The sequence below is a fragment of the Vicia villosa genome, linkage group LG6 (genome assembly GCF_029867415.1).
Source record: "Vicia villosa cultivar HV-30 ecotype Madison, WI linkage group LG6, Vvil1.0, whole genome shotgun sequence".
NCBI lineage: Eukaryota > Viridiplantae > Streptophyta > Magnoliopsida > Fabales > Fabaceae > Vicia > Vicia villosa.
In genome coordinates, this window is record NC_081185.1 from 90160075 (window position 1) to 90170992 (window position 10918).

The following is a 10918-nucleotide window of genomic DNA, read 5'->3' on the forward strand; positions in this document are numbered from 1 at the left end:
TTGTAGTTGCGGGGGATCGGACCGTAATCCTCCCTACCAAGTTCAGCACCAGAAACCGCTGAACCAACTAACAACGAGTCTTATTTTTAACTTTTTTTTGAAGGTTCCACAACCGTTGGGTTAAGTGACCGAGTGAGGGTCACCAAACTTAGAAGGTGCATTCCCTTTTTCTTTTTTTTTTCTTTTCGGAACACTCACTTATATTCATCGGCTTCCCTGTGTAAAGTGTGTGAGAGATGGTGCCGACTGCTGAAATAAACTACTCAAGAGCTGTCAGAGAATGAGAATTTAAGGCTAAAACATAATAAAAAATTCAAATCAATTTCCATATGTAGGAGACTTACGGTGTTAAAACGATACCGATCTTGTGAATTTTTCCCAAGTCTCCGCAAACTCGACTCAAATCAGTCTATAGCCTAAAACTTTCAAGAAGATGCATTTTTTTTATTTTTTTATTTTTTTTATTGACTGAAATTAAACAAAATACTAACAAAAACAAAGAAAACGCACAATTCCCTAATTCCCCCACACTTGAACTAAGCATTGCCCTCAATGAAAGGACATAAATATAAAATAAGAGTGAGAGAAAGGAAAGAACACACCCGAGGGGTTAAGGTGGAATGTAGCTTTCATGTCTGGTGGTTTTTGTGGAGGCCTTTCTACACTACGAACACATGAAATAGGAAAAAGTAAATAGCAAGTGAACTTGGATATTAGTAAAAAATCTGGTGGCTTAGGAGGAATAGTCTGCACATATGGTAAATCTGCAATAACAAAAGTATGAAAAATAGAAAATCCACATTTAGCTTGTGAGTCAGATAAAATAGGTGGAAGAGATGCACAAATGGTGAAAGACAACTCCATGTTGTTTGGCTTCATTAGAGTTTCCACCAAAAAAAATTCTGCTTTGAGCAATGGTTGCCTATGGCAAAAATCCACATTTTTTGTGTCAAATTCAAGAGTTGTTGAATTTGCTAGAATTTCTGCATAAGTGGTTGTAGGCATCAAACTATCTTCACCTAAAATGGTTGCACTGATCTCAAGACAAACATTACAAACACCACATTCACAAGCAAAAATTTCAAGAGAGTTATCTACTTCAAGAGAAGTATATAATTCATCCAAATCAGATTCCAAGAAATTTTGTGGCATAATCTCTTTCATGAATTCACTGGAATTTTTGTTTCTTACTATGAGTTCATCATATGAAACAAACACTGTTTTAATGGGCTCACCTGGAAATTCATCAAGACTGGTATCACACTGTGTTAACTCTAACGATGCAACAGGTTGTACATCATCATGAAACTTCACGTCCTCTTGAATTTGATGGACACTTGAGATTATTTGTTCACCTTGTGGAAAAAATTCGGAACGATTCGAAACAGTAGCTTTCAAACTTACCTGATAGGCTGGAAAACTTATCACTGTACACCAACCGGAATTGCAACCCTGAAAATCAACAAACACAACACAAAAAAAAATCCTAGCAACAACACTATACCTAATATTAGTTAATAACAACAAGAATCCCCGGCAACAGCGCCAATTTGATCCGCTGTCGCGCGCGGATCAAAAACGAGTTATTTTGAAAAGACCGTAGATAGCGACAAGTGACTCGAATATCGTCTCACAAGGATTCTTATTCTTATTAACTAATTACAGTAACGATTAATGGGGGGTTTGGTTTAGGATTGTATTAATAAAGAAATGCAATTAAGTGATTATGAAAAGTGATTATAAAATAAGCTGTTCTACTGTTCGGGTTCCCCACTTATCATTTGTAATTATAAATCTAATCCCTAAGCGAATTCTATCCCCTATTCGATTACAGCAACAATAAACAAGCGAAATTGGTACTATACGGTTTATATTCCTATTACCCGAATAAAGCAAACGGATTCAGCACTCATGAATTAAGCAAACATGATTTGACATACGCAAGTTAACGATAAAGCAACGCTAAATCGCGAAACAGATCAAGGAACATAAACCAATCGAAGTAAATCAATAATATTATGTATGAATTGAATTAAGCATGCAACACATATAGAAGATTATTGAAAGGGAAAAGAATTGGGATTAAAATTATAAAACCTCAAAGATTCGGTGGAACATGAACAGTAGATCAACCCTTGGACTTAGTTCTCCATGAATTCTTCAAAACTTAAGAAAAACTTCGTGAATAGTGTAAAGTGAGTAGTAGGCTGTACGGCCAAACCTAGCTAAAAAGAAGACAAAAGGAAATTCGGGTCATAATAGCCCAACTGGGTCAAAAACATCCAGAACCCGACCCACTACTTAACGACCCAAAAACTGAAAATAAAATAGTGTTGCAGCTTCAAACGAAAATCTGGGAATTATAGTTTCCGAATCTGACTTCGACTCCAACATGAAAGTCGTAGCTCTCTCTCTTAGATTTCCGGCGATTATTGGAACGCCTCAATCGGATTCCTGAAACTCCAGTTATGATTGTTTTCGTGAAAGCTGTTAAAGCTGAAAATTAAGTACGAAAATCAAATAAGTATAAAAATAAACTAAATTATAAAAACACATTAAAAGGGAAAAATAACCAAAATAAAACATGGAAATGTAAAAGTATAAACATAGAGGATCGTGTATCAAAATACACTGATCAAATTCCCCCACACTTGAACTTTTGCACTCCGAGCAAACTGAACAACAAAACAAGGAACGCACAAATACATCATTAGTTACTCATCCTAGGCTACAACTCATCTTCGGTTAAGTTTGCATCGATAGGTGCTAATATTGCACACTAAGGACATCGTAAGAACACTAACCACGGTTATGCAGACATAAGTCTCCTAAATACACAAATCAATTCAAATCATATTATTATATCATAGTCTAACTTACTCATCCTTTTTGCTATTTTTCATTCTGGCGCAATCACATTAAGCCCGTTATCTCCACACACTTATAGCAAGATCACCGGTTAGTGACTCTGATCCTTTTCTGCAAGGGGTTCTGGTACTTACGCGGCATAACCCTTTGTTTACTCAGTTGTAGTTGCGGGGGATCGGACCGTAATCCTCCCTACCAAGTTCAACACCAGAAACCGCTGAACCAACTAACAACGAGTCTTATTTTTAACTTTTTTTTGAAGGTTCCACAACCGTTGGGTTAAGTGACCGAGTGAGGGTCACCAAACTTAGAAGGTGCATTCCCTTTTTCTTTTTTTTTTCTTTTCGGAACACTCACTTATATTCATCGGCTTCCCTGTGTAAAGTGTGTGAGAGATGGTGCCGACTGCTGAAATAAACTACTCAAGAGCTGTCAGAGAATGAGAATTTAAGGCTAAAACATAATAAAAAATTCAAATCAATTTCCATATGTAGGAGACTTACGGTGTTAAAACGATACCGATCTTGTGAATTTTTCCCAAGTCTCCGCAAACTCGACTCAAATCAGTCTATAGCCTAAAACTTTCAAGAAGATGCATTTTTTTTTATTGACTGAAATTAAACAAAATACTAACAAAAACAAAGAAAACGCACAATTCCCTAATTCCCCCACACTTGAACTAAGCATTGCCCTCAATGAAAGGACATAAATATAAAATAAGAGTGAGAGAAAGGAAAGAACACACCCGAGGGGTTAAGGTGGAATGTAGCTTTCATGTCTGGTGGTTTTTGTGGAGGCCTTTCTACACTACGAACACATGAAATAGGAAAAAGTAAATAGCAAGTGAACTTGGATATTAGTAAAAAATCTGGTGGCTTAGGAGGAATAGTCTGCACATATGGTAAATCTGCAATAACAAAAGTATGAAAAATAGAAAATCCACATTTAGTTTGTGAGTCAGATAAAATAGGTGGAAGAGATGCACAAATGGTGAAAGACAACTCCATGTTGTTTGGCTTCATTAGAGTTTCCACCAAAAAAATTCTGCTTTGAGCAATGGTTGCTTATGGCAAAAATCCACATTTTTTGTGTCAAATTCAAGAGTTGTTGAATTTGCTAGAATTTCTGCATAAGTGGTTGTAGGCATCAAACTATCTTCACCTAAAATGGTTGCACTGATCTCAAGACAAACATTACAAACACCACATTCACAAGCAAAAATTTCAAGAGAGTTATCTACTTCAAGAGAAGTATATAATTCATCCAAATCAGATTCCAAGAAATTTTGTGGCATAATCTCTTTCATGAATTCACTGGAATTTTTGTTTCTTACTATGAGTTCATCATATGAAACAAACACTGTTTTAATGGGCTCACCTGGAAATTCATCAAGACTGGTATCACACTGTGTTAACTCTAACGATGCAACAGGTTGTACATCATCATGAAACTTCACGTCCTCTTGAATTTGATGGACACTTGAGATTATTTGTTCACCTTGTGGAAAAAATTCGGAACGATTCGAAACAGTAGCTTTCAAACTTACCTGATAGGCTGGAAAACTTATCACTGTACACCAACCGGAATTGCAACCCTGAAAATCAACAAACACAACACACAAAAAAATCCTAGCAACAACACTATACCTAATATTAGTTAATAACAACAAGAATCCCCGGCAACAGCGCCAATTTGATCCGCTGTCGCGCGCGGATCAAAAACGAGTTATTTTGAAAAGACCGTAGATAGCGACAAGTGACTCGAATATCGTCTCACAAGGATTCTTATTCTTATTAACTAATTACAGTAACGATTAATGGGGGGTTTGGTTTAGGATTGTATTAATAAAGAAATGCAATTAAGTGATTATGAAAAGTGATTATAAAATAAGCTGTTCTACTGTTCGGGTTCCCCACTTATCATTTGTAATTATAAATCTAATCCCTAAGCGAATTCTATCCCCTATTCGATTACAGCAACAATAAACAAGCGAAATTGGTACTATACGGTTTATATTCCTATTACCCGAATAAAGCAAACGGATTCAGCACTCATGAATTAAGCAAACATGATTTGACATACGCAAGTTAACGATAAAGCAACGCTAAATCGCGAAACAGATCAAGGAACATAAACCAATCGAAGTAAATCAATAATATTATGTATGAATTGAATTAAGCATGCAACACATATAGAAGATTATTGAAAGGGAAAAGAATTGGGATTAAAATTATAAAACCTCAAAGATTCGGTGGAACATGAACAGTAGATCAACCCTTGGACTTAGTTCTCCATGAATTCTTCAAAACTTAAGAAAAACTTCGTGAATAGTGTAAAGTGAGTAGTAGGCTGTACGGCCAAACCTAGCTAAAAAGAAGACAAAAGGAAATTCGGGTCATAATAGCCCAACTGGGTCAAAAACATCCAGAACCCGACCCACTACTTAACGACCCAAAAACTGAAAATAAAATAGTGTTGCAGCTTCAAACGAAAATCTGGGAATTATAGTTTCCGAATCTGACTTCGACTCCAACATGAAAGTCGTAGCTCTCTCTCTTAGATTTCCGGCGATTATTGGAACGCCTCAATCGGATTCCTGAAACTCCAGTTATGATTGTTTTCGTGAAAGCTGTTAAAGCTGAAAATTAAGTACGAAAATCAAATAAGTATAAAAATAAACTAAATTATAAAAACACATTAAAAGGGAAAAATAACCAAAATAAAACATGGAAATGTAAAAGTATAAACATAGAGGATCGTGTATCAAAATACACTGATCAAATTCCCCCACACTTGAACTTTTGCACTCCGAGCAAACTGAACAACAAAACAAGGAACGCACAAATACATCATTAGTTACTCATCCTAGGCTACAACTCATCTTCGGTTAAGTTTGCATCGATAGGTGCTAATATTGCACACTAAGGACATCGTAAGAACACTAACCACGGTTATGCAGACATAAGTCTCCTAAATACACAAATCAATTCAAATCATATTATTATATCATAGTCTAACTTACTCATCCTTTTTGCTATTTTTCATTCTGGCGCAATCACATTAAGCCCGTTATCTCCACACACTTATAGCAAGATCACCGGTTAGTGACTCTGATCCTTTTCTGCAAGGGGTTCTGGTACTTACGCGGCATAACCCTTTGTTTACTCAGTTGTAGTTGCGGGGGATCGGACCGTAATCCTCCCTACCAAGTTCAACACCAGAAACCGCTGAACCAACTAACAACGAGTCTTATTTTTAACTTTTTTTTGAAGGTTCCACAACCGTTGGGTTAAGTGACCGAGTGAGGGTCACCAAACTTAGAAGGTGCATTCCCTTTTTCTTTTTTTTTTCTTTTCGGAACACTCACTTATATTCATCGGCTTCCCTGTGTAAAGTGTGTGAGAGATGGTGCCGACTGCTGAAATAAACTACTCAAGAGCTGTCAGAGAATGAGAATTTAAGGCTAAAACATAATAAAAAATTCAAATCAATTTCCATATGTAGGAGACTTACGGTGTTAAAACGATACCGATCTTGTGAATTTTTCCCAAGTCTCCGCAAACTCGACTCAAATCAGTCTATAGCCTAAAACTTTCAAGAAGATGCATTTTTTTTTATTGACTGAAATTAAACAAAATACTAACAAAAACAAAGAAAACGCACAATTCCCTAATTCCCCCACACTTGAACTAAGCATTGCCCTCAATGAAAGGACATAAATATAAAATAAGAGTGAGAGAAAGGAAAGAACACACCCGAGGGGTTAAGGTGGAATGTAGCTTTCATGTCTGGTGGTTTTTGTGGAGGCCTTTCTACACTACGAACACATGAAATAGGAAAAAGTAAATAGCAAGTGAACTTGGATATTAGTAAAAAATCTGGTGGCTTAGGAGGAATAGTCTGCACATATGGTAAATCTGCAATAACAAAAGTATGAAAAATAGAAAATCCACATTTAGTTTGTGAGTCAGATAAAATAGGTGGAAGAGATGCACAAATGGTGAAAGACAACTCCATGTTGTTTGGCTTCATTAGAGTTTCCACCAAAAAAATTCTGCTTTGAGCAATGGTTGCTTATGGCAAAAATCCACATTTTTTGTGTCAAATTCAAGAGTTGTTGAATTTGCTAGAATTTCTGCATAAGTGGTTGTAGGCATCAAACTATCTTCACCTAAAATGGTTGCACTGATCTCAAGACAAACATTACAAACACCACATTCACAAGCAAAAATTTCAAGAGAGTTATCTACTTCAAGAGAAGTATATAATTCATCCAAATCAGATTCCAAGAAATTTTGTGGCATAATCTCTTTCATGAATTCACTGGAATTTTTGTTTCTTACTATGAGTTCATCATATGAAACAAACACTGTTTTAATGGGCTCACCTGGAAATTCATCAAGACTGGTATCACACTGTGTTAACTCTAATGATGCAACAGGTTGTACATCATCATGAAACTTCACGTCCTCTTGAATTTGATGGACACTTGAGATTATTTGTTCACCTTGTGGAAAAAATTCGGAACGATTCGAAACAGTAGCTTTCAAACTTACCTGATAGGCTGGAAAACTTATCACTGTACACCAACCGGAATTGCAACCCTGAAAATCAACAAACACAACACAAAAAAAAATCCTAGCAACAACACTATACCTAATATTAGTTAATAACAACAAGAATCCCCGGCAACAGCGCCAATTTGATCCGCTGTCGCGCGCGGATCAAAAACGAGTTATTTTGAAAAGACCGTAGATAGCGACAAGTGACTCGAATATCGTCTCACAAGGATTCTTATTCTTATTAACTAATTACAGTAACGATTAATGGGGGGATTGGTTTAGGATTGTATTAATAAAGAAATGCAATTAAGTGATTATGAAAAGTGATTATAAAATAAGCTGTTCTACTGTTCGGGTTCCCCACTTATCATTTGTAATTATAAATCTAATCCCTAAGCGAATTCTATCCCCTATTCGATTACAGCAACAATAAACAAGCGAAATTGGTACTATACGGTTTATATTCCTATTACCCGAATAAAGCAAACGGATTCAGCACTCATGAATTAAGCAAACATGATTTGACATACGCAAGTTAACGATAAAGCAACGCTAAATCGCGAAACAGATCAAGGAACATAAACCAATCGAAGTAAATCAATAATATTATGTATGAATTGAATTAAGCATGCAACACATATAGAAGATTATTGAAAGGGAGAAGAATTGGGATTAAAATTATAAAACCTCAAAGATTCGGTGGAACATGAACAGTAGATCAACCCTTGGACTTAGTTCTCCATGAATTCTTCAAAACTTAAGAAAAACTTCGTGAATAGTGTAAAGTGAGTAGTAGGCTGTACGGCCAAACCTAGCTAAAAAGAAGACAAAAGGAAATTCGGGTCATAATAGCCCAACTGGGTCAAAAACATCCAGAACCCGACCCACTACTTAACGACCCAAAAACTGAAAATAAAATAGTGTTGCAGCTTCAAACGAAAATCTGGGAATTATAGTTTCCGAATCTGACTTCGACTCCAACATGAAAGTCGTAGCTCTCTCTCTTAGATTTCCGGCGATTATTGGAACGCCTCAATCGGATTCCTGAAACTCCAGTTATGATTGTTTTCGTGAAAGCTGTTAAAGCTGAAAATTAAGTACGAAAATCAAATAAGTATAAAAATAAACTAAATTATAAAAACACATTAAAAGGGAAAAATAACCAAAATAAAACATGGAAATGTAAAAGTATAAACATAGAGGATCGTGTATCAAAATACACTGATCAAATTCCCCCACACTTGAACTTTTGCACTCCGAGCAAACTGAACAACAAAACAAGGAACGCACAAATACATCATTAGTTACTCATCCTAGGCTACAACTCATCTTCGGTTAAGTTTGCATCGATAGGTGCTAATATTGCACACTAAGGACATCGTAAGAACGCTAACCACGGTTATGCAGACATAAGTCTCCTAAATACACAAATCAATTCAAATCATATTATTATATCATAGTCTAACTTACTCATCCTTTTTGCTACTTTTCATTCTGGCGCAATCACATTAAGCCCGTTATCTCCACACACTTATAGCAAGATCACCGGTTAGTGACTCTGATCCTTTTCTGCAAGGGGTTCTGGTACTTACGCGGCATAACCCTTTGTTTACTCAGTTGTAGTTGCGGGGGATCGGACCGTAATCCTCCCTACCAAGTTCAGCACCAGAAACCGCTGAACCAACTAACAACGAGTCTTATTTTTAACTTTTTTTTGAAGGTTCCACAACCGTTGGGTTAAGTGACCGAGTGAGGGTCACCAAACTTAGAAGGTGCATTCCCTTTTTCTTTTTTTTTTCTTTTCGGAACACTCACTTATATTCATCGGCTTCCCTGTGTAAAGTGTGTGAGAGATGGTGCCGACTGCTGAAATAAACTACTCAAGAGCTGTCAGAGAATGAGAATTTAAGGCTAAAACATAATAAAAAATTCAAATCAATTTCCATATGTAGGAGACTTACGGTGTTAAAACGATACCGATCTTGTGAATTTTTCCCAAGTCTCCGCAAACTCGACTCAAATCAGTCTATAGCCTAAAACTTTCAAGAAGATGCATTTTTTTATTTTTTTATTTTTTTTATTGACTGAAATTAAACAAAATACTAACAAAAACAAAGAAAACGCACAATTCCCTAATTCCCCCACACTTGAACTAAGCATTGCCCTCAATGAAAGGACATAAATATAAAATAAGAGTGAGAGAAAGGAAAGAACACACCCGAGGGGTTAAGGTGGAATGTAGCTTTCATGTCTGGTGGTTTTTGTGGAGGCCTTTCTACACTACGAACACATGAAATAGGAAAAAGTAAATAGCAAGTGAACTTGGATATTAGTAAAAAATCTGGTGGCTTAGGAGGAATAGTCTGCACATATGGTAAACCTGCAATAACAAAAGTATGAAAAATAGAAAATCCACATTTAGCTTGTGAGTCAGATAAAATAGGTGGAAGAGATGCACAAATGGTGAAAGACAACTCCATGTTGTTTGGCTTCATTAGAGTTTCCACCAAAAAAAATTCTGCTTTGAGCAATGGTTGCTTATGGCAAAAATCCACATTTTTTGTGTCAAATTCAAGAGTTGTTGAATTTGCTAGAATTTCTGCATAAGTGGTTGTAGGCATCAAACTATCTTCACCTAAAATGGTTGCACTGATCTCAAGACAAACATTACAAACACCACATTCACAAGCAAAAATTTCAAGAGAGTTATCTACTTCAAGAGAAGTATATAATTCATCCAAATCAGATTCCAAGAAATTTTGTGGCATAATCTCTTTCATGAATTCACTGGAATTTTTGTTTCTTACTATGAGTTCATCATATGAAACAAACACTGTTTTAATGGGCTCACCTGGAAATTCATCAAGACTGGTATCACACTGTGTTAACTCTAATGATGCAACAGGTTGTACATCATCATGAAACTTCACGTCCTCTTGAATTTGATGGACACTTGAGATTATTTGTTCACCTTGTGGAAAAAATTCGGAACGATTCGAAACAGTAGCTTTCAAACTTACCTGATAGGCTGGAAAACTTATCACTGTACACCAACCGGAATTGCAACCCTGAAAATCAACAAACACAACACAAAAAAAAATCCTAGCAACAACACTATACCTAATATTAGTTAATAACAACAAGAATCCCCGACAACGGCGCCAATTTGATCCGCTGTCGCGCGCGGATCAAAAACGAGTTATTTTGAAAAGACCGTAGATAGCGACAAGTGACTCGAATATCGTCTCACAAGGATTCTTATTAACTAATTACAGTAACGATTAATGGGGGGTTTGGTTTAGGATTGTATTAATAAAGAAATGCAATTAAGTGATTATGAAAAGTGATTATAAAATAAGCTGTTCTACTGTTCGGGTTCCCCACTTATCATTTGTAATTATAAATCTAATCCCTAAGCGAATTCTATCCCCTATTCGATTACAGCAACAATAAACAAGCGAAATTGGTACTATACGGTTTATATTCCT